The sequence below is a fragment of the Colias philodice genome, chromosome 17, assembly GCF_061535455.1.
Source record: "Colias philodice isolate Cphi_HAF_F1 chromosome 17, ilColPhil1 Martin Lab GWU primary, whole genome shotgun sequence".
In the NCBI taxonomy this organism is placed as follows: domain Eukaryota; kingdom Metazoa; phylum Arthropoda; class Insecta; order Lepidoptera; family Pieridae; genus Colias; species Colias philodice.
In genome coordinates this window covers 378,284-401,109 of record NC_143102.1, presented here as the reverse complement: position 1 = coordinate 401,109, position 22,826 = coordinate 378,284, and the positions used below count along the sequence as shown (strand labels likewise).

Sequence of the window (22,826 nt, the reverse complement as noted above, 5' to 3'; positions counted from 1 at the left end):
ACAGACAGCAATATCATTATGGAATAATAAATTTATATAAAAAGCTTTCTTTTTGGTTTTCGAGTAAACAGATATTATTATTTAGAAATTCAAGACTCATGAATTCAGTCTCCACGCTCGCTGTAAAGTGTTCGAAACGTCGGGAAAATAATATAATGAATAATATAAAAAGTCTTTAATGTCTAAATGTATTATAATACTCGCGTAAAATCAAACACTAGAAAATACTAAATATTATTATGATTTTTATCTGTATTCGTATCTGTTTATTTAATTTTAAATATTTAAAGTTGTTATTTCGGGAAAGCTACAGTTAGGATAGACTTTTTCCATAAATCAATTGTACGAAGATGATGATTTCTAAAGCGATTAAACTATTTGTGTATTTTGCGATAAACTGATCCTTTGGTATAAAATTTTCGCTTAGTATTAATTATAGACTGCAGTAATTATAATTAAAGTGAAACTTTCATTACATCGTCTCTTCACTTTTTGGTCTGTGTAGCGCATGTCGCGTGTATCGCGCGACCGTCACGCGACATGCGCTACACAAAGCAGTGTTCGGAACCGTTCGAACAGTTTCACTTTTACCGTGGTTTCATAAAACCACACAACATTTTTATTTAAATTGTTTAATTTGTATAATAATGATTATGCTGACTGTACTGTATTATACGAGCAAACAACACTATACGGAGCGAAAACAGTTGCCTTTCTGATTATTACACAATATTTACATCGCATTTGATGTTCAAATAAATCAGTGCATTCAATTTAATACGAAACATAATAATATGAGTTGTTTTTTTAACTATGACTGACATGAATCCTCTTAATTGTGAATATATAGGTAAATAGGTAATGTCTAAAACGGCCTAAAACAATGTTATAATTTATTCATTATTTAATACGTCTCTTTGAATTACGTTTACTTCTTAATGCTTTTTAGAAGTAAACCTCTAAATAAAAAAATTGTCTTGGCTTTAGCACCAACAAGAGTGCATTTTTAACTATAAGTATGTATGCAAGAATCTCATTAGATAATCTCATTCGGTATCTCTAAACATTCAAAGAGCATAATATAAATCCACAATACTCCTACCATAAATCACATCTAAAAGCAATCCCAAAAGCACACAATAACCAACGTATCCACTTACTTCAAACACGACTAAATTCTCCTGAAATTCACCAAATTTGTATATCGCCCGTACAAATAACAAAACCCTAAATAAAACACTACATTCGTTCCCTCTAACGAGCATTTTTATATCTTTTGTGGATCCACCAAGCTCACGCATTAGCATTTAAAATGTAAAACATTTCCGACAAGGCGCGAACCACAAGAATTGTCAGCCATTGTAAAGAATTTAAAATGCAGGATATTTTCAATCAACATAGCCGTAATTTATTCCTTATTTGCATAGCAATACGTCTTCAAATACAATGGGGTTTATCGTCATGTCTCGTGGTCATCGGATTGTAATGGTATTTGCAAATGTATTTCACGAGAACAATATAAAAGTATGACAAAACTAAAAAAATGGAATATCGATGACTGTAGTCACAATTATTTTGTGATATAACAATAAAAATACGAAAAATTCTACTACAATTTTAAACGCAAAAGTTTGTAAGTATGGATGGATGGATGGATGTTTGTAATTTTTTTACATAAAAACTACTAAACCGATTACAATGAAATTTTTTATGTAGTTAGCTCAAACCCCATATAATAAGACATAAACTAATTTTGATCCCGGGAATCCAACAAGTACGGGAACAATGTGGGTTTTATTTGAAAACATCAAATAAAACCCACATTGTTCCCGTACTTGTCAAAAACTTGGTCCCGTACTTGGAAATCTAGTTAATAATAGGAAAATTTTAAAGAAAGGCCAGAATACATCGATTTACAGATCATTTTAATTTTAGCAGGAACATGACGTTCCTAACTTGATTTTAGAATTACGAGAAGCTCAAATGCAGCTAAATTTAGTGCCACTAGCTGATCATGGTAAACTTCGGCTATGACGAGTAAACAGGCGATCCACAATGATCTTGGCTCATTAACCTTATGTAAACCACGAACAAATTTCATCCTTATCTGTCTGACAATAGAGTTGAAATTCGGTCATGGAACATGGTCAGTTTGATTGTCCGGTTCGTCGCACTGCGTAGCCTCACACGGTAACTGCGAACATCGGATATTTATGGCCGGATCCGAATTGAATAGTTAAGTAGGATTCATCGTGTATTGACATTTGACTATTGAAGTTTCAGTTCAAAACGATACATGGTATTGTTCAGGATTGATGCGCCGATAAAGCTTTGAATTACTTTTCTATACGAGGTTTTGTTTATTATAAATCGTTCCAATGGATTGGCATTTCATTGAACATTTTTACGTACACGATTTTCATATAGAACTCACAACTGTTTCAGAAATAAAGTACTTGTGAAAAGATGTTTATAAATTCAAATTGAATTTGGAAAGGTATGTTAAGTTGGTACAATAAAGGAGAAGATAGATTTTCTTTAAAAATACAGCGTACAGTTAAATAAATTTTAAAATGGATTTAAATTTGAAAGCTTACACTTACAATAAATGAATGAATAGGTACTACAGAATTCAAGAGCTTAAATAAAATTGTTCATACCTAAATGTCCGAATCATTGCACCAGTAGCGATAAATAAACTAATGTACATGATAAATAAATAATGAAAAATAAGACCGTGTTGGCACAGTAGGCAGTTATACTGGATAAATATTGCTCTAGACTTCTAGAGAGACCTTTTCGATTTCGATTAGGTAACTACTAGATATTCATCTATGTAAAATTAAGTTGAAAAAAATATGTTGTTCAGATATCAGTCAGGTATTTCAACAATACAATATATTATTTTGTATTTATTACAAGTATCCTGTCTCATACCTATAAAAAAACAATGTCAACATCCTATCACAAAAAGCTTCTTCACACCATTCTCTATAATCCCTATTCTATTTAAAAATAACATTTAACCACCAACAAATAAATTCAAAACCAATACAAGCAAGAGCTATAAAACACGATTATCTCCCCAAGGGTTATAGAACGGAAATTAATATAGTTCTATACTGTGATGTATTGGAGGGAATTTTCTTGTGAAAACATCGCTAAGAGCGTCGAAGATAAAACTGTGACGTCACATAACAATAATGTTTATTCATAATTTATATGGCGACACGCGGTGAATCACACGGGGCTAAGAGACGAGCGTTTTAATAATATATTTGATGATAAGGGATAGATATAGAGATGTAGATTTATCACCCCTCTCCTTTTGGTAATTTATTTTAATTGTATTCAAATGCTTTGCTATTTTGACAAGATACTTTACTATATATGGATGCATTCTTACATAAATTGCATGGATGGAAAACGTATTAAACACTTTTTGCAAGCACATGAATTATCTATGGTCTTCCTAAAATCCGAAATGTTTTCTCCTTAAATACATCATGATTAGAATAACAATCATTTGAGAGGAGACACTTAACCTTGACTGCCTTCTATTAATAAAAGTCCTGTTACAAAAAAATCATCTTGTCTTTATTTATTCTGCGTGGTTGTATCGTTCGTTACTGAAGCTTAAGATGACGAATAAAATAGATTTTTTTCTTATTAAATCATTTTTTACCAAATCGCGATCACCATGGCTTCGTGCGGTGGCGACGCGACGTCAGCTAAGTTGACTCAGTGTGCTCACAGCGCGTTGACGTTAACTTAACGCTTCGATACACAGCCTGTGTACTGTGTAGTGTGTGTTGGTACATTCATACGTCCGATCAAATAGTTTTTAACGTGATGGTGACTAACGATAACAGGGCAGACAGGCAGGCAAAATATTCATGGCCTTGTGATGAAATTTCTTTAGTTGTTGACAATTTTCTGTTAGCCAAATAATTCTGAGGTCACATGGAGTCCAATATTTCTAAAAATGTAGTATATTTTGGTGCATCAAGATAATTCTTTTTTTAATAAAAAAATCCGTATAATCCAATAGACATTTAAAAACTTTTGACTTTTCATTGTTATTTTCATAACTTTCCCTGCGGATGTAATAAAAATATTTAAATTAAACATTTAATTGCTTCTGTCAAAATTGCGCGTAAAACAATCGTAAACTCTTGGGGGTTAATTGTTCTCAGTGTAATCCCTAAGGAAGGAAGAGATAAATTTTCTATGTTCTTGCATTCTTTGGAAACAATAAAGTATAACTGGACACGATATACTTCATTACTACTACACATAACTTCTACTATTTGCTATCACAATGTAAATTTCCTCACAACGTAGTATCTATTTAGTAATTTGTGCCACAACTAACTAGTTTAGGACTCAAGGATAGCGAAAAAACATCGTAGTATCTATTTAACGAAAGATATTTTTGATTTAACGAAGATTTAAAAATTATGTAGTATCTTTCAGAGAAGAAAGATTTTGAATTGTATTTTGTAATAACAATGTTTCATTTTATAAATTAGTTTAATATACAATCGATACAAAATTATCTCACTTTAACCGCACTAGAAAAAGTTATATCGTCTCTATTATCACTTAAACTAAACCTATCAAACACGATTCACACATCCTGATTTTATAATGCGATTAGAGCAAAATGAAATTCAAGCCCCGTTAGTTCGAATAATTACCGACAGATGGCGTCGGCCATTACGGTATATATGTATGGGCGATACTAGGAATGACGTCACAGCCTTATTGATGGCCGGCTAATTGTGATGTGACAGTATTTGCAGTAATGCTGCAACATAAGATTTGGAAAATTATGATTTTTGGGTGTTCACTGTTCATGTTATATTGTTATCAAGTAGATGGCGTCTTCTTTTCACATTTAAAAAAATAGGGTAAACAAACAATTAGTATAGATGAGGATCACATGTTATTGATTTTTTTATATTGATTAATATCAAATTTAAGTTCAGTTAATTATGTGCAATAGTAAGTCTTAGTTAAAGGAAACAAAATCTGTCATCAATTAAAATTATAATATCTAGATCTTATTAATAATTAATTTAAGGAACTTTTGCTTATGGAAAATATTATTTTATTATCTGTTGTAAAAGCAAAAAAATAAATAAACATATTATGAGGGCATTCTAGAACAATCGAGACTATCTCGAAAGAGAACTATCTCGAACCCCAGCGGCATCCACACAAATATATTCTCTTAACATGTTTCAAACTTCAAGACGTACACAAGATTTCCAAAGACTCGAAATATTTTCTTTCTCGCGAGTTATTTAACCAGTTGCGAAATAAATTCTTATTCTGTACCGCGGTTTTACAGAATTCTTACCAAGTTTCATATGCGGTAAACTCCCAAGAAGCACATATTGAAAATATTTTGCGGATAATACGCGGAACCGTGTTATGGCGGGAATGTTTTGCGAAAGTGGCGGGAATCTTCGACAATGGCGATTTGAATTTTAAATATTGAAATTCGAATGATGAATTCTGGAAGCTTCTGTGTTCGCATTGTATACGTTTTCTGTTGTATCATATTGTTTGTAATTCAAATTCAAATTATATTTATTTGCAAGAATTTAGTTACAAATTATAGATGTTTTAATTACAATATTATGTGGCTAATACATTCTACCCATCGATTGGGTGTGCAAATATAAAAAATTAAGTTAATTAATCTAATTATTTAAATGTACACAAACATTGTATTTAATTACGTTCTTTGAATTTGTGTTTCGTTTTTAAAATATCATTATTTATAACTGGGTTGTTTTCATCGATAGACACGAACATTATTTTAGATGTAATTATGTATAATTATAGTTTCATTATATTCTGTTCCGTATATTCAACATATAGGTATAGGTTAAATACGTACTTCGTGCGTAATAAGTCTTTGTGCCTTGAATTATATAGGTCATGGAAATTATAGGAAATAACGTTTCTATATTTTGAAAAATACACAACAAATAGTAACTTATACGACGAATTTCATTCAGTTTACAAATTTCTAATACTTTTATCTTTATTATTACACTAGCGGTCCGCCCCGGCTTCGCCCGTGGTACATATTTCGCAATAAAAGGTAGCCTATGTTCTTTCTCAGGGTCTAAAGATTATTTCTGCCAAATTTCATCAAAATCGGTCCAATAGTTTAGGCGTGAAAACCATACATACATACATACATACAAACCTTTCCTCTTTATAATATTAGTATAGATAATTTTTCCATAGAATGATTAAAATTAAACAATATCCTACAGAATATCGTTACTAACATTTATAACCAAAACAATAAGGAGGATATTAATCACAACTCAAGACCTGCGGTTCACTCAAACTGATTGCGAACTCACCTCAAATTATGTAAATCAAATTGACCGAAACCTTGCTTACCGAAGATTCAAGTTTTTACCCTCATCTGCTATTCAAATTGGTTAAATTGAATATAATTTTCACTCAATATAAAGTAAGATGTTCTAAGAAAAACTTATGTATTTGCCAGATTTGTTTGTTTACTAAAAGTCGGTTAAATATTTAAATTATCTCATAAGATGAATATTTCTCTTAAACATTTATTAAACAATATTTCAATACCTACCAGAAAATGCTGTATTTTTTTGAGATGTTGTAAAATTTACAGGAATTACAACAACTCACGTCATTTTCAAAATAATGGCAAATGTCTAATATACAATACTCGAGATAAACCAGACACAGAAAAACAGAGATATACATCACAAAAAGCATTAAATAATAGCAATAAATGAAATAGCAAGTCAATAAATTTAGAATTCTCAAATATATAAAAACGGCCCGCTCGTAAAATGACTGTAAACGATTTTATGACTGGAGACAAACCAATAAGCGATAAGTAATCCCATTTTATAAAGAGATTGTAATTCTGCTTATTGGAGTGAGGCGTAAAATCAACTGTTATTTGTATTATACATTCAAAGATTCCTTTGGGAAGCGGTTTTTTATAGTATTCGACAGCTAAGCATGTTCAGACATGAAATAATGACAACTACATTGACAACTATTCATCCACAAAAATATTAAATCAAAAGTTACGTCTAACAATGACGTAACAACACACGTGACGTAAACAATGAGTTTGAGGATCTGTGAAAAAAATTCATAAATAATCTCGTCTACAAAGTTCTGAATATTATGTCTAAGTATCAGAATAAACTAAGAAAAATAAACATACATGATCGATCCATTTGTTTCTATTTTCTAAACAAACACACAAACACAACTTTCTTCTATATAAGATACTACATAGATGATTCATATCAAAAATGATTCAGCAGTGATTCACTTTCATTCCTATAATAATGATTATTAAAATCGGAAAGACAGATAAAGTCACACCACAAAGAAAATCCGTATTTTTATGAAGCTAATTCATTTTAGATTTCAACAAAATATTAAAGGCAAGGGGATTGTTTTTGTTGTCAGTTTGAATTACAAACGGATCGTTTCGGTTTATTGTAAATCTATTTCGATTGGTTTTGGAACGAGAAAACATATTGTTATTCCGGTTTTGATATTCACTTGTTTTTATTTTAGAACCGTTCCATTTAAAATTTTGAATGCTCCCCTTTCTGTAACATAAAAATAATAAAGTATTTTACGATTTTAAGGTAAGTGTTCAAGATAATTATTTTTTCGAACATTTAACTTGTGAATGAAACTGTATTCTGGTAAAAGTAATATTATTCATTTAATCTAAAGTCGATTTATAATTGCATATGTATATTACCTAAAAAAGTAAAACAAGGATAAAACTTACATTCAAAGTTAATAGTACATACAGTATTTAAAAAGATACCTCAATTAATTAACTTAATTTAATAATCACAAAGGTCCCATTTAAGGGACTACGCACAATACTTATAATTCAAATTTCCCTACATTACGCATAACCCCAGCCGAATTAAAACAATGCCCTGTCATTCTAGACTCGCAAACAACTGCACAGTAATTGGCAAATATTTAAATAAAATAATTAGTTGGCATCACAATACAATAGCGATCGTATTGACTATGCATAAGGCTCAGTTCTCATTGCACGATCAGGCTCGTTAAGTAAAACTAATATTGAGACTGCAGCCTGCGGAATCATCGGGGTGTTTGAACAAAATCGACGAATTTTCACCGTGTTGTAAGTTTTGTTTGCGTGTGTAATTCTTTTAACAGGTGTATTGATTTCAGTGTGACTCTATTTATCTTTTATTTGGTAATGCAGTTTGTTTTTATGCGATACTCTGTTGCAGTTATGCGACTTTGGCTCTTAAGAAGAGTGAATGGAAAACGATACTTAATTTTAATTAATGTGTTTTTTCTCTTCGTTAACTTGTCTACACGTTTTAACTATTGATTATATATGTCATAAATTTAACTCGATAGCATCGTGGTTATGGTTTGATTACATATAGAGAAAAATTACTGTGTGGTATGTGCTTGGACCATACAGCAAGTGCGAACAAGTGCTTGCTACACAGCTTTTTGTTAGAATAATATAAAATAAAATATATGCTGCAGCATTAACATTGCAGTGGCTACGAGATACAACGAGTATTAAACTATTTTTTCTCAACCTATAACGGTAAACATAACGTACCTATATTCTAAATTGCTGCGATGAGTCGAATTCACTCTAGGAATTTTAATGAGTTTCAATGTCACTAACATTAGAAAAAATAAACAAATATTCTAATATATTCAGATAACAAAATAAAACAGTGCCAACAAATATTTTTAAGTGACGTCTTACTTCGTAACCAGACCTGCTACGAGACAACTCCGTCGTAGCGCTACGTGCTGCAATACGCTACGGTCTACGTGCTCTATCCATTGCGTAGAATTGTTACAAAGTAAGACATTAAAGGAATTTCTTGCTTCACTTTTGAATGAATATAAGTTTATTTTGAGAATTACTAAAAATATCATGTTTATAATATAAAGATGAACATCCTTGCTGTAAAGTAAATGAATTTAAAAAAATGTGTGCGTGTACTAGTGTTACACACGTAAGAAGTGAAACTTGTTTATGACCTTATTTTTCAAAAAATAATTTACTATATGCAACTTTACAGAAATACGTCGAATCAAAGATGGCGCGTAACGGAAAAATGTCACGCGTAATGAAAAATGTAACACTAAATTTTTTTCCAACCCCGATAAAGAAGTTTCACTTCAAAAATATTATAACAGGTAAAGCTCGAAACATATCCATAAAAATGTTTTATCTAGGATGGTATGATGGTCATAATGAACCTGAAATCTTACACCTCTATAACCACTGATTAATAATATAATACGAGGGTCTGCGGTTGAAATTAATTATATTAACTAATTTTGGTTCAGCATTTGCGGTGATGCGGGATTCAAATTAAATCATTGATGCAATCTTGGCAGCCTGTTGTTTATTTTCACGTTTAATCCCATAATTTTGCGACATTCATTGTTAATCGCTATGTGTTGCGTTTGAACGGTGTTATAAGTTTAGTTCGACCACATAATATTATGAAAGTCGTTTTTGACGAACATCTGGACTCGTTTAAAATGAATTGAAATCTAAAATCAGTACAAACAAACCCTTTTTTTCAAAACAAATCAATTTCCATCAAGACGTAGATACAACAGCAAATATAATTTGTTGGAACGGATACATCCAACACCTAATTTAATGAAACTATCAATAATATACGATTGTGGCTTCACGCTTTATTAAACGCCACTCGTGTTACAGATTAATATCACATTTCAGCTTAAATGCCGCGAATATTGCTGTTTATATTAATGTGACGTAATTACAGGCGAGATAACCCGGCAGAGTTGTGTTGCAATGGGATTGTTGTCGCGGATTTGTGTAATGTGTATTTCAATTGGCCGTGTTTTCGGATCAACGTAGCGTTGAAAAGCAGGCCTTCTCAATAATTGTAAAATGTTCCTGTTCTTTAATACCTATAGTTGTGATATTTATTTAAATTGTTAATTATATTTGTAGGTATGATTTTGTATGATAAATCTTCGGTTTATATATTTTTTTATTTTTGATCCTGTGCATGCGTTTTTATACGTTATATTAAAAATCTAGTCTCAACATTTAATATATAAAATGAAGCCGCATTTATTATTTCATACACCCACGTATTCCACAAGAATTCCAACCTGTCTTAAAAATTATCCGAGCATTTTCTCCACTCCAACTAATTTATGCACTGTCTCCGATGTTTTCTTTGCAGATGACAAGCGGAATATCTCGAAGTCACGACGTGACATCCGCGGTCCCGCGGTCACGTAACGGTTCCAAACGATACCTTATACTTTAAGTTATCTTGTTGGAAATGCAGGTGTATCGTATGCAGTCTTGTCTTTTACTTATTTTTAGGAGCTTATAGATCTTGACGTGTATATGATAGTAAAGAGGCGCGTGTAAGTAGACGTTTGCAGGGAAATATACCCAAAGATCTGTATAAAACACATCGTTTATTTATAATTAATCTATATCGTATATTCTTGTCAATAAAAACTTACATTAATTCCAATTCTGTTCGAAATCATTACGTACGTCATTTAGTATAGAGACAATTTAAAAGGTTGCTTTTGTCGCAGAACTTAAACTTGGGAGTGAATTAGAGAATGGAGTTAAAATGCGTACTATCGCGTATTTTATGCAGTCCACGCAAACATTCGAAAAAGCAGTTCATATTCCAAAATTTATAAACAAAAAGATACAAAATAACCATCCAAAAATTAACTTTACACTCCATAGTGCAACTTCTGTACATTAAATAATACAGTTAAATTCGTCGGGTGTGAATGAAAATTAAAGTTTCCAAAAAATGTTGTTCAAAAACTCTCCTCGTGTTAAGCTTTTGTTATTTTTTGGAGGTTTTGTATTTCACACGTTTAAAATAGCTTGTATTATATATGTCGGAGCAAGGTGTAGAATGTGAATCTATTTTCAAGCTGTGGGCGTTGCGTTGGGTAATCGAGCAAAGAAACACCTCAAACTCAATCATTTCTTTATTTACCACCGGTTCGGAAAGCAGTATCTACAGAGAAGAACCGGCAAGAAACTCCATAGTTGCTCTTTTTAATCATGTCAGTTTTACCATACAATACAATCACTTTAATAACCGTTACGTTACACATTTAAATTAAACACAAGCAAAGAAAAGGTTAACAGTTCCTAGTAGTGGAAGGTCTGAACTCTTCGATGTTCGAATGTGAAGTGCTGTACCGAGGGCGAGCCTTCACCGGCTCGACCCGGTACAAGCATGAAGTAAGCCGCCAACTTCACTGTGCTGCCACCTCCCGGAACTCGTGCTTCGAGTCGTTTTACATCCGCGCTATTGACCGTCTCCGACACGGCCATCCTGCGCTGAACACGTCCTCGTGTTTGTGGGTGCTGTAACACAGAAAACATCTCGCACAGTACATGCTCTTCGGCCAATCCTGACAAATTTTTACAATTAAACTCTGATATTTAATTTTTAGGCTTTTAAACCACAAAACTAAAAAAAACTAAACCCTTAAGATAAGATCCTTAAGATCACTTCGTTGTCCGTAAGTCTATCAGTCTATCTATAAAGACCTTTGAAATTCATATCGCATACCATCGATCCGTTAAGCTTTGAAAAGTTATAACAGTCGATCAAAAGATAGCAGTTTTCGACATTCGCAGGGGACACGAGGGATCAATACCTTCAGGATATTTCTTGTGAACACAATATCATGAAATTTGTACAAGAAACGTCCTATAGCAAAGAATCTCATAATACAAAATTTAAGTTCATATGAAAACAGGTTTTTTTCTTAATTTGAATATCCTAAAATAATTTCCAACTTCAACTCTTTGAAATTAACCATTTTGATTAAAATAATGAAACATTGAATTCTGATCATTTCAATTAAATTACTACTCAAAGAAAGTAACGCATAAGCGACCAAACACCACTTTCACTGCTATTGTCATCAGAAGATCATTATTAAAGTATCACAAAAAAAACTAGAGCATGAATCTTATCCGAGGCCTGTGGCTTTTCACTAAGCCCATCATCACACACGCATTCCACCGAATGCCAACTATGGCTTTTCACTAAGCCCCACAACAAACCTCATGTTTGTTCCACACGCATTCCTCCGAATGCCGAGTCCCACGGACTCCCATATTCCAATGGTCTCTACAAGACCCAACCTCCGCCAGCGTCACTCGCCCACCGCGTATCCACGGTTTACTACAAGCAGCTATCTGTACTCCTAATAGCAGACGCCGATTTCAAACGGACTACGGTAATACCGCGTATCCACGGTTTACTATAAGCAGCCATAACTCCTAATAGCAGACACCGATTTCAACGGACTACGGCTACGAAATGACTACTGGCACACTCTGACCAACCGAACTAAGATTCATCGCTATCACTCAACTCAAACTCAAATTTCAAACACTAATCAACTTCAAGTGGTACTTGGCCCTCAGGCATCCTCAATATGTTAACAAGGTGAAGTTACCCATCATAGTATAAACAAAATCCATCTTTTCAGAGTGATTATTGGTGTTTACAGGATTCAATAGCTCAACAGTTAAAAAAAGTGAAATCTTATCTGAACTGAATATTACTCATCCAACAGAATCAATATTCTTAATCGTTTTTCGTTTTAATTAACTCAAGTTATCTCCTATACAGCCATACTGACAATCATGCGTCCCCGTACGCCATTTCTCACACTACATTACTACGGTAATTCATCTCGGGATACCAAAATAACTACCATCCTGCCTCAGCCCACACTGACCTTACAGGGTAACCATACTGCCCCGGTCCTCCTGACCGGTCAGAACACACATCTACTATCCTGGACCTCATGCCAGATAGAACACCACAATCCTTCGATGAACTACATTACCATCACAATATTATTTCACGCAACACACATTTACTTCACAACGTACGAGACAACACAACCATCAGTATGCTACAACTATACTCCACTACAACTCTACTGAACTATACCTCTCAAGTCTACCATAGAGCCTATGCAGCTTGCTCAAATTTTAACAGCAGTTTTATTTTGTTGTCATGATCATTGACAAACAAATGTGACAACAGCACAAAAATAACATCTTAAAAAGTTTAAAACGAATAATTCGTAACTGAACCGCAGAAAACACTCAAAGTGGTGAAAGCTTATTCTCAACTGAATATTTACCAACTTGAATTTAAAGTAATCATGTGATAACATATCTGCCTACAAAAAATCGCGAGAAACCCTTCAAATTTTTTTTATCGGCAAATTTGAAAACTCAACTTAAAACAATTATTAAGTGTAGGCTTAAACTCATCTGTGAATCTAATATCGAACGGCAAAAGGGCTGAGCTAAATTTTAGTTTCAACGTAATAAGAATGAACTGCTCAACAACTACTGTACAACTACCTAATTGATGTATTCAGTTGATATTAAACTGCAGCTAGTCACAAAAACTATTATCAAGAAATTACATTAAATGCACACAATGTAAATCGATTGGGTACTATCGATGTAAATCGATTAGGTACTATCGATGTAAATCGATTAGGTACTATCGATGTTAATCGATTAGGTACTATCGATGTTAATCGATTAGGTACTATCGATGTAAATCGATCAGGTACTATCGAATACTCCACGTTTAGGACTTATTTGAAGCTAAAAAAACAAAAAATATGTGCGTGTACTACGCGTACGTGTACACACGTAAGAAATGAAACTTCTTTATGACCTTATTTTTCAAAAAATAATTTACTATATGAATAATAATTTTTTTAATTAATTTTAAATTTAATTTACAGAAATATGTCGAATCACGCGTGATATTTATAAGAAAAAAGATGGTGCGTAAAGGAAAAATGTCACGCGTAACGAAAAAAATGTTACACTAAATTCTTTTTTTCAACCCCGATAAAGAAGTTTCACTTCAAAAACCTTCAGAAAACCTGGATGGGTTTTTCTTTTCTCTATGCAATTAAACAGACATTATCCGACGACAGTATGTAAACTGTAAAGGCGCTATTAACCTTAAGATTATTTTCAATAGTCTTAATATCTTAACATTGAACGGACCCAAACGTCGATGAGATAGTTAAAATAATTTTAAAGCAATCAAGTTACGTAACTACTCAAACTAAATCTAGACCCGTATTCCAATCATAACATTTATCTTAGGGCAGCTGTTTATTTGAACACGCTAATTATCTGCGACGTTGTATTATGAACTGCCTAAATAAGGACCTAATAAATTCTCCAAGTAAAAATTCAAAACTAAATGCCTCGATTTATTCGATCAAACTAAATCTGTAACATTTCATAAAACTGCATATTGTAAAAACTGTATACTGTGACTTGTTCACAACTTTATTTTAAGAAATTACCTCAAATATCACCTTAAATAAAACCTACGAAAAGTTTTTAAACCTCTAATGCACTAGTTAACGCATTACTTTTCGTTTTTAATCGAATAGCACTAAGGCTGTCTTTGTGTACCAATTAATTGCTATTTGTCAAGGGTTATAAAAAATAAAAACTAACGCAGGTAGTTTAAGAAACTAATGCGGGTAGTCAAGAAACTAACGCGGGTAGTTAAGAAACTAATTTAAAAGTAATTCGCATACTGTTTTTGTTCTGATACACGGACAAGTGAATGTTTATTGTTTACGTTCGATTGAAGGATCTGGATGCAGTGTACCAATTATTAATGTGCTTTCTTTGTTAGTGTTAGTTAATATTTTTTAAAATTACGTGAATTACCTACTAAAGTAAACCCGTCCCTGAATAAGTGAAATAGGTACTGTTAATTTATCACTGCGTAACTAAGATGGGCTGAATGTAATGGAATAAGTTTTAACTAACTACAAAACCGTAAAGCAATATCGCACGACCTAATAATAACAACACTGCGTAAATAAGTTGAGTTAAATGTAATGCAATACGATTTAACTATAGGTACACTGGTCTTGTAGGCTACAACTTTTAACAAAATCTAATCGTTACATTCGGTACAACCTGTAAATCAGCACTGTTTTTGTGCAGCATTTTGCCGCGGCTGTGACCATTTTCCTCAATTAATTTAAAATAAATTTTGTAACTAATGTTTTTGGCAATAAATTTCTTTTTCTTTCGAATAAGTTACTTGAAGTGACTACATTTTGAAAACCTACTTTCTTTATCTTACTGTACACTCAAAGTGGAATGTTATCTACTGACCGGTTTTTTATGAGATTGAAGGATAGTTGCACGACACGTCGCTCTGGTTCCGGTGATCTCAGGCTCGACGTGTTGATGGTAGTGATGGTAGCGCGACGCCCGGCGTGGTATTGCGGCGCCTGGCGTGGATGCGCAACGCCTGGCGTGGTGTCGCGGAGCCCAGCTTGGTGCCGCGGCGCACAGTATGGATGCAGCACCACATGGCGCCACGCATGACGCTCGACGCTCGACGCATGATGCTCGACGATCGACGCATGATGCTCGAAGCCGGGCGCTCGACGCAATGGCACGGTGCACGACATGATGACACGGCGCTGCTCTCGATGATACGGCTTCCGACGCGGTGATGCGAGCGGCAGTGTCATCCGCGCAGCGCGAGGCGAAGTTGCCACCCTGCCCGCACATAACGAGCTCTCCCTTTGTCACCGGCTGCTCAGTGACACGTATGCTCGTAGATCTGTAGGATGCTTCTTCCCGTTGAAACTGGATCGAAGTGCCACGTGGTTGCGGCGCTTTGACTTTTAATCAGGTTATCGTATATCGTATCGAGGTTATCGCCACGTGTTTTCTCATTTGCTCGATTTGATCCCAATTCTGATGTCGGAGCAAGGTGTAGAATGTGAATCTATTTTCAAGCTGTGGGCGTTGCGTTGGGTAATCGAGCAAAGAAACACCTCAAACTCAATCATTTCTTTATTTACCACCGGTTCGGAAAGCAGTATCTACAGAGAAGAACCGGCAAGAAACTCCATAGTTGCTCTTTTTAATCATGTCAGTTTTACCATACAATACAATCACTTTAATAACCGTTACGTTACACATTTAAATTAAACACAAGCAAAGAAAAGGTTAACAGTTCCTAGTAGTGGAAGGTCTGAACTCTTCGATGTTCGAATGTGAAGTGCTGTACCGAGGGCGAGCCTTCACCGGCTCGACCCGGTACAAGCATGAAGTAAGCCGCCAACTTCACTGTGCTGCCACCTCCCGGAACTCGTGCTTCGAGTCGTTTTACATCCGCGCTATTGACCGTCTCCGACATATATATAATGGATGGATTAATGGATACATCCTGTGGGAATTTTAGTGGAAAATTGAGATATTTATATGGGAGTATTAAAATGAAAACGTTATTTCGATTTTAATGTCATAAGGGATATTACAATCACTACATAGTATAAAACAAAGTCGCTTTATCTATCCTTGAGTCACGCTGTATGCTTATATGCGTTTTTTTTAATAGATAGAGTGACTCTAGAGGAAGGTTTTAGTATACAATTTATTAGGTTATAGACAAAGCGGGCGAAGCCGCAAGCGTATAGCTAGTCATTAATAAATTAATATTCAACCGACTGGGACCAGATAGGTATCCTTTTATATTTATATCAACTATGAAATTAAATCTTACCACAGACATTACAGTTTCTACAACCACAGCTATACACCGAGGCAGATAAGATTTTATCATTCTATTGAAGCACCCTTTTTAATCAAATTTCTATTGAATTCAATGCAAATTTTATTGCATAATTATACAAATTATCTTAAACTATTTAAGGGATCTTGAATTAATTCCATCCCTAATTATATACGAGTCTCTGGACTCTAATCAATTTAATCTGTGCTAAAGTAAAATTTTAATTAATTTAATTTATGCAATACCGAAAACAACATACTTGGCGGCGTCACTCGCATAGTACTGAAAGTAAAAGTAACACATCATCTATCTTAGTGCTAAATTTTATCCAGGTTACATCAGCAGTTTTAACGTAAAAAGGGTAACAACAGATAAACCAGACTATAATAAGATAATAAAACATGGCCACTTCATCCAGGTCGACTCACTCGTGACCAAATTACGTTACTTCCCAAACTCATAAAACTAAAGGACCTTACATACTTCCCGAACATAATTTAGAAAAACTGTCATCCCATTTCAATGTTATTGGCTTCTAAACAGCAATTGGACTTTTTGTTCGAGCCTAAGCATCTGGATCGGTTTGAAGTTTCGGCAATAATAAACTTTGTCGGCCATTTGACCGCAATCTGCGTGATTTGTCGCAAAGCGTGCAAACTTTAGCTGCTGCGGTAATGAAATTATTTCTTGGTCGCTTTATCCAACTATCACTGGCTGTTACTTAGTTAGAGGATAATAAAACGTTAGTTGGGTGTACTAATAATACTAACATATCGATAAGATGAAGATATGTTTTGTCTGGCAACGATTTAAACGATTTGATTCATCTGTAACTTTGAAGGGTGTACCTAAAACATGAATGTTTTTTTTAGATTATTTGCGAGTTGGCGCAATCATAATATGGTTTATATTTTTGAAAATTTTTTATGGAACTTCCTCAATATGTAATCCGGAAACACAGATGATCGAAGTATACCAGCCTTGCAATTTTAAAGCGCCTAAACTAAAACTAAATAAATATTCTGGATTGAAATTAAAACCAAAAGAGCACAATACGAGAAATTATTTACCGCATTGGTACCCACTAAATTACATTCGTAGGTACTAAATGCATTAATTTTATAGTACTTTCATGTGTCGTATATCAGGACCACCGGTTGTGACATCATTTTTATTTACGACCCGCACAAAATACATATTCATTTTTATTTAGCATCCGAATTAGCGCTGGTGCATCCGAACGGATCTCTAATTGTTTAAATATGCTAATTTTATCACAAGTTGGCATTTATTGTTACGTTTTAACAATGGGGCTTCGTGAATAGTTTGGGGATTTTGTTTTGTCTGAGGTTTAGCGGGATTCGGGGTTAAAATGTCTCAATGATTGTTTTTGTTGGACTCTATTGCGTTCGTTTTAGAGTGTGTATTTGCTTGTGCAGTTATGTGTCCGGGAATTCTTAGATGAAAGGAGTATAATATAATCAAGGGCGTATCTATTAGAGGATGAGTCGATGAAAAGAGCTTTATATTAAGCGTTAAACCCATAAATTTTGTTTGGGAAATAATCCTGAAGTCAAAATTGCGAAACATACATTTTTATCTATAAAAAGTATCTCGTATAATTCTGTTCGTATAACATTTTAGTCCAAAGAAATTAACTTTTCAATCATAAAATCTAGTAAACTGTTTGCAAAACTATCAGCTTAAAATATCTCCTGTCTCTATACATTTCTACTAACGCTTCAAAACTCAATCAACATCACACATTATTCACAATTACACACACATTCCAATAGGCAATAACTGTTCCCATAAATAAAAGACCATTATCTGGATTCCATTAAACCCTCTCCCGGATCGTATTAGCGACAAAAATCGGCTAAACAAACGAACTGCCCCAGCCCGGCGATGAATGCATTAGCGGACATGCTCTATGATATACGGTGTTTGGTTTAGTGATCCTTGTGTGTGTTGGGGTTTATTGTACTTGTAGTGTTAAAACGAGTAATGTACTCGAAAGTTAGGGAAATTTACAGTAAGATACTAGATAGTTTTGAGTAATACTATTTAAAGATATGTTTGATTTATCAGGATCAATAAAAATGTAACTATACAGTGCATTTTTCTCGGACATACTGAATCGGTGTTATTTTTAAAATGTTACTATTCATGAATATTTGTAAAACTTTACATTAAAAGTACCTATTGATAAAGGACTTGGTATTTCGTTAGAAGTATGATTGAAGCCTTCAAAATTTTAACTTTCATGTAGCAGCCATAACAACCGTACGATACAAATAACAGAACACAAAAGCAGTCGGTTTGTAGCATAAGTAGACCATAGTTTAATTTTAACTCCTCTTCATATTTTTGCAAATTTAATGTAATAATTAATTGAGATCAAAATCGATATATTATCGACCTTGCAGTATTCGGTAAATAGAAAATGAAAAACGCATTCAGTTAATATCAAACAACGAAATTTTTAAACTTTCAACAGCTCTACATTTAATGCATTTAAAATCAGGTACTTTGTATTTAAATCATAATGACCCCTGTGTGTTTCAAACTAAAATAACAAAACGTGGAACAAACTAAGAGGCTTTAGTTTATCCATATGAAAGCGCAAAGGATTTTATCCGAAGCACAAGTTTGTGGAAACCGCTTGTTTTGAATTTTTTAACCGAAGTTATGGCTTCGAGAAACTTCCAGAATAGCCCCGGGACTATGAAATGTTTACACAGAGCATAAACTATTATTTTATGTTGCGTTTTTAATATAAATTCAATTCTGTTTGTCTCGACGGTTATTGCTCACGTTAATATTTACAATTCATTTAATTATTTTACTGAGAGTACAATATTTATTTATTACCTGTGCTATTAATTAAAAAAGCGACTTGCTCTTTTTGGAAGTTTGTTGTCTGTTAATTGATGGTTTATTATATTCTGCACGCATTAACATTCTTTCATCATCATCATACAATATAACGCCACAAAATTATCATTGACAGCTCACACATCTTAACACTGAACAGGATCCTATTTAAATTGGCCGAGTAATAATTTAAATCCTAGCTTTATAGCGTTATTGTTTTCAATACAATTCAATTACAATGTCCCAATATATTTAATTCTAAAATGTCAAGATTTTACTTCTAAATTGTAAACAAAATATATATTTAAACGAACATTTTCTGCGCCATAACCCGCATGCATATTAATCGACTAAATTAAAAAGGCGTAAAGACGGCGTGCGGGTATCTGCGCCGTATGAAAATTTCATTAGCTCGGGTACAGATTTACGTTCAGGCATTCACAGTTGACACAATGGAAAATTATCTGTCTGGCTCTGACAAATATTGTTTCTAATGCGATTGTAGTAATTTGCATGAGTTAAAATACACATGAGGTAGAGAAATTATTTGTGCAAGTTTGACGGATAAATGTGGATACAATATTAGCTATATTATACTATATTGGTTTCTAAAATGCTACAAAATTGATAGAGCATTTGGCAAAGTTTTCGATTTTAACACATGAGGTTAGTTATCTATTTTAAATGATACCATAAATACTTGTATTGTGTGTTGTTCTAATTAAAGCCATCAATGTCAAATACGTCCACTATCCTCGGAACACGCGTAACAACGGACAAAATTTACGCACGGTTAAATTAGCCAGGGCCGGGTGATTTGCATCCAATCTGCGTGATATGCACCCGGTATATCACCGTTACAGGGGCGCGGGCCACCGGTGGGTATAGCTAGCTGTCGACCGAGACGACCAATTATTGTTGATTTTGGAAATTTAAATCATTTGAGTTTGTCTTTATGAGCGTTCTTTCTGTCATTGCGTGTTTAGTTTCATCTTCATTTTAGTGAAATGTGTGTGCATTTTATTTCTTATTGGAAACTATTCCATTAAAACCTTATTTTATTAAATCCAATGTCAGTATGTATATTGTATCATGGTAAAACGTCTGTATCTAATTAAAATAGGATTATTTACACAAAAGGCTCTATACCACATTTACCCAGTACACACAGTAAACTAATTTATATCGAGTCAATAGATATGCTTATACAGAATAACGAACAACCGACGGGTAACCCGTAGCCGTCCCCATTAGGCCCCACGGTCCCTTGACATTCCACATGTAAATTGACCGAAGAATTCTGACATTGGAACGGTTATTCCAATTTACGGGAATATACAGTGAGCAATTATTTCTATCCAAAATTTTGAATTGATTTTCTAGCGCACTTAGTAGGTAATATATTGTGTCAGCTTTTCCTTATTTAGTATCATTTCCTTTTTCCAGTGTTCTTAATGAAGGGGATTCTTATTCTAATTTATTGTTTAAAAAATATTTTTGTTTTAGAAACGGATAAGATTTGATAAGAACTACAAACGGGTTGAAATCTAGGAGCTCCGTAACAGTATCCATCACAAATTAACTATTAAAGCTTAGAAAAATTCCAAAACTAATCCAAACTTAAAAATTGTTCACCAGCTAAAAGCTACCTTAAACCTTAATGACAAAGACTATTTTCGCATAAGTCTTTACACGGTTTCAACCCTTCACACCACGAGTACTAAACAATTTAACTCCACTATAACTAATTAGACAAACAATAAAAATTACGAGATAATCAAACATAGTCACGTGGCATCGCCATAAATAAAATTATGTTAGGACGAGTGGTGTTTTCAATTTGTATGCACTAACCTAACTGGACCATTATGAGGGGAGACAACGTAAATTAAAACCTGCGGCGGGAAAGGGTTGGTCAAAGATTAGAAAATATTGTAGACATGTTTTATGAATTTTAATAACGACTCGTAAAAAAAGGTATAAAAGATAAAAACCCGGTTTTCATAAAGCACGTTATACATTCTTAATAAGCCTTTTACTATTTACCTAATAACTATAATAAATACAGAAATATTACGATAAAAGGAACGAAGCAAATTCACTGATTAAAATTGTATACAAGTAACATGAAAGTGTTGTAATATTATATAACCTAGATATCCCGAATTTTACACCAGTTACCAAGCTTATTACAAACTGAAATAACCAACTTACATTTTTAATGTATTTCTTATGGAGTCGAAATAAAAAATTCTCGTTTTCGTCTTCCCATTTATTCTATGGAATTCCGACTACTATAATATGCATGGGGAGCCGCAAAAATCATGACTTATAGCGGCCGCGTTATTGTGATTTACGAACAGTCTAATCTATAATCTTGCTGCTCCGATGAGTTTGTGCATGCGGCATGAGCGTTTTTTTGTTCATGCATCATTGTGATAAGGGGTTTTCTTTATTTATTAACGTTTGTGTGTGCGAGTTTGAAGTACTTTAAGGCGCTGACTCCACGAGCGAGAGAATCGCGGCGATATTATCGTCGCTAGCCCGCCACGACTAGCAGCGGGCTAGCGACGATGTAATGACGTTTCGCGCGCTCATTGCCACTCGTCGCATCGCGGCGATAATATCGCCGTGTGGAGACGGTTCCATAGAGAGTGTATAGAAATACGTGGCACGACGATAATATCGCCGCGATTCTCTCGGTCGTGGAGTCAGCGCCGGCTGCGTGTATGTGATGATGTGATTCTGGACTATTATTGAAAATGACAAAATACACTCTGATTGTTTTTTTGCAGTCGCTTATTACAGGAACAACTGGATAGGTTGCTATGCTACTGATATGCTTTTCATTGGATCAGACGTCATGGATACGTTTTTCTAAATTTTTAAGGTGTAATATGCAAAAACTACCGGAAGAGTGGAACGTAAAAATATAATATCACTGACGCAGTATAACTTTTCTACCCGAAGCCGGGTGAATCCACTAGAGTTGTATAATAGCAGTCTATTTATCTTCGTACAATAAATAAAAGTTATTTGTCTCGCTCGCACAGCGTGGTTCTCAGCAGGTGGCAACATGCACCGTGTGTTACACTGATGCAAGAGTTTTGTGAAAAAAGTTATAGGGTTGGATTTGGTTCTTTTTATTTTCATATTTTATCATTAATTATATTGAAACTTAAAATAGAGTGTATTCCTAGCATAGCTATGGATAAAATAATAAAAGATAGCAAAGTGCAT

General features: G+C 33.8%; 1 protein-coding gene and 1 long non-coding RNA gene across 2 annotated transcripts in view; one reads left to right on the top strand and one right to left on the bottom strand.

Moving 5' to 3' along the window:
• Window positions 1-22,826, top strand: part of LOC149480777 (uncharacterized) — a 291,170-nt gene that overhangs the window by 129,299 nt on the left and 139,045 nt on the right. The window lies entirely within an intron of this gene.
• On the bottom strand, window positions 11,061-13,710 carry LOC149480779 (uncharacterized). Its single transcript, XR_016316908.1, has 2 exons — window positions 11,970-13,710; window positions 11,061-11,644 (listed from the first exon to the last, which is right to left on the bottom strand). It is a non-coding gene; the product is annotated as an uncharacterized LOC149480779 (long non-coding RNA).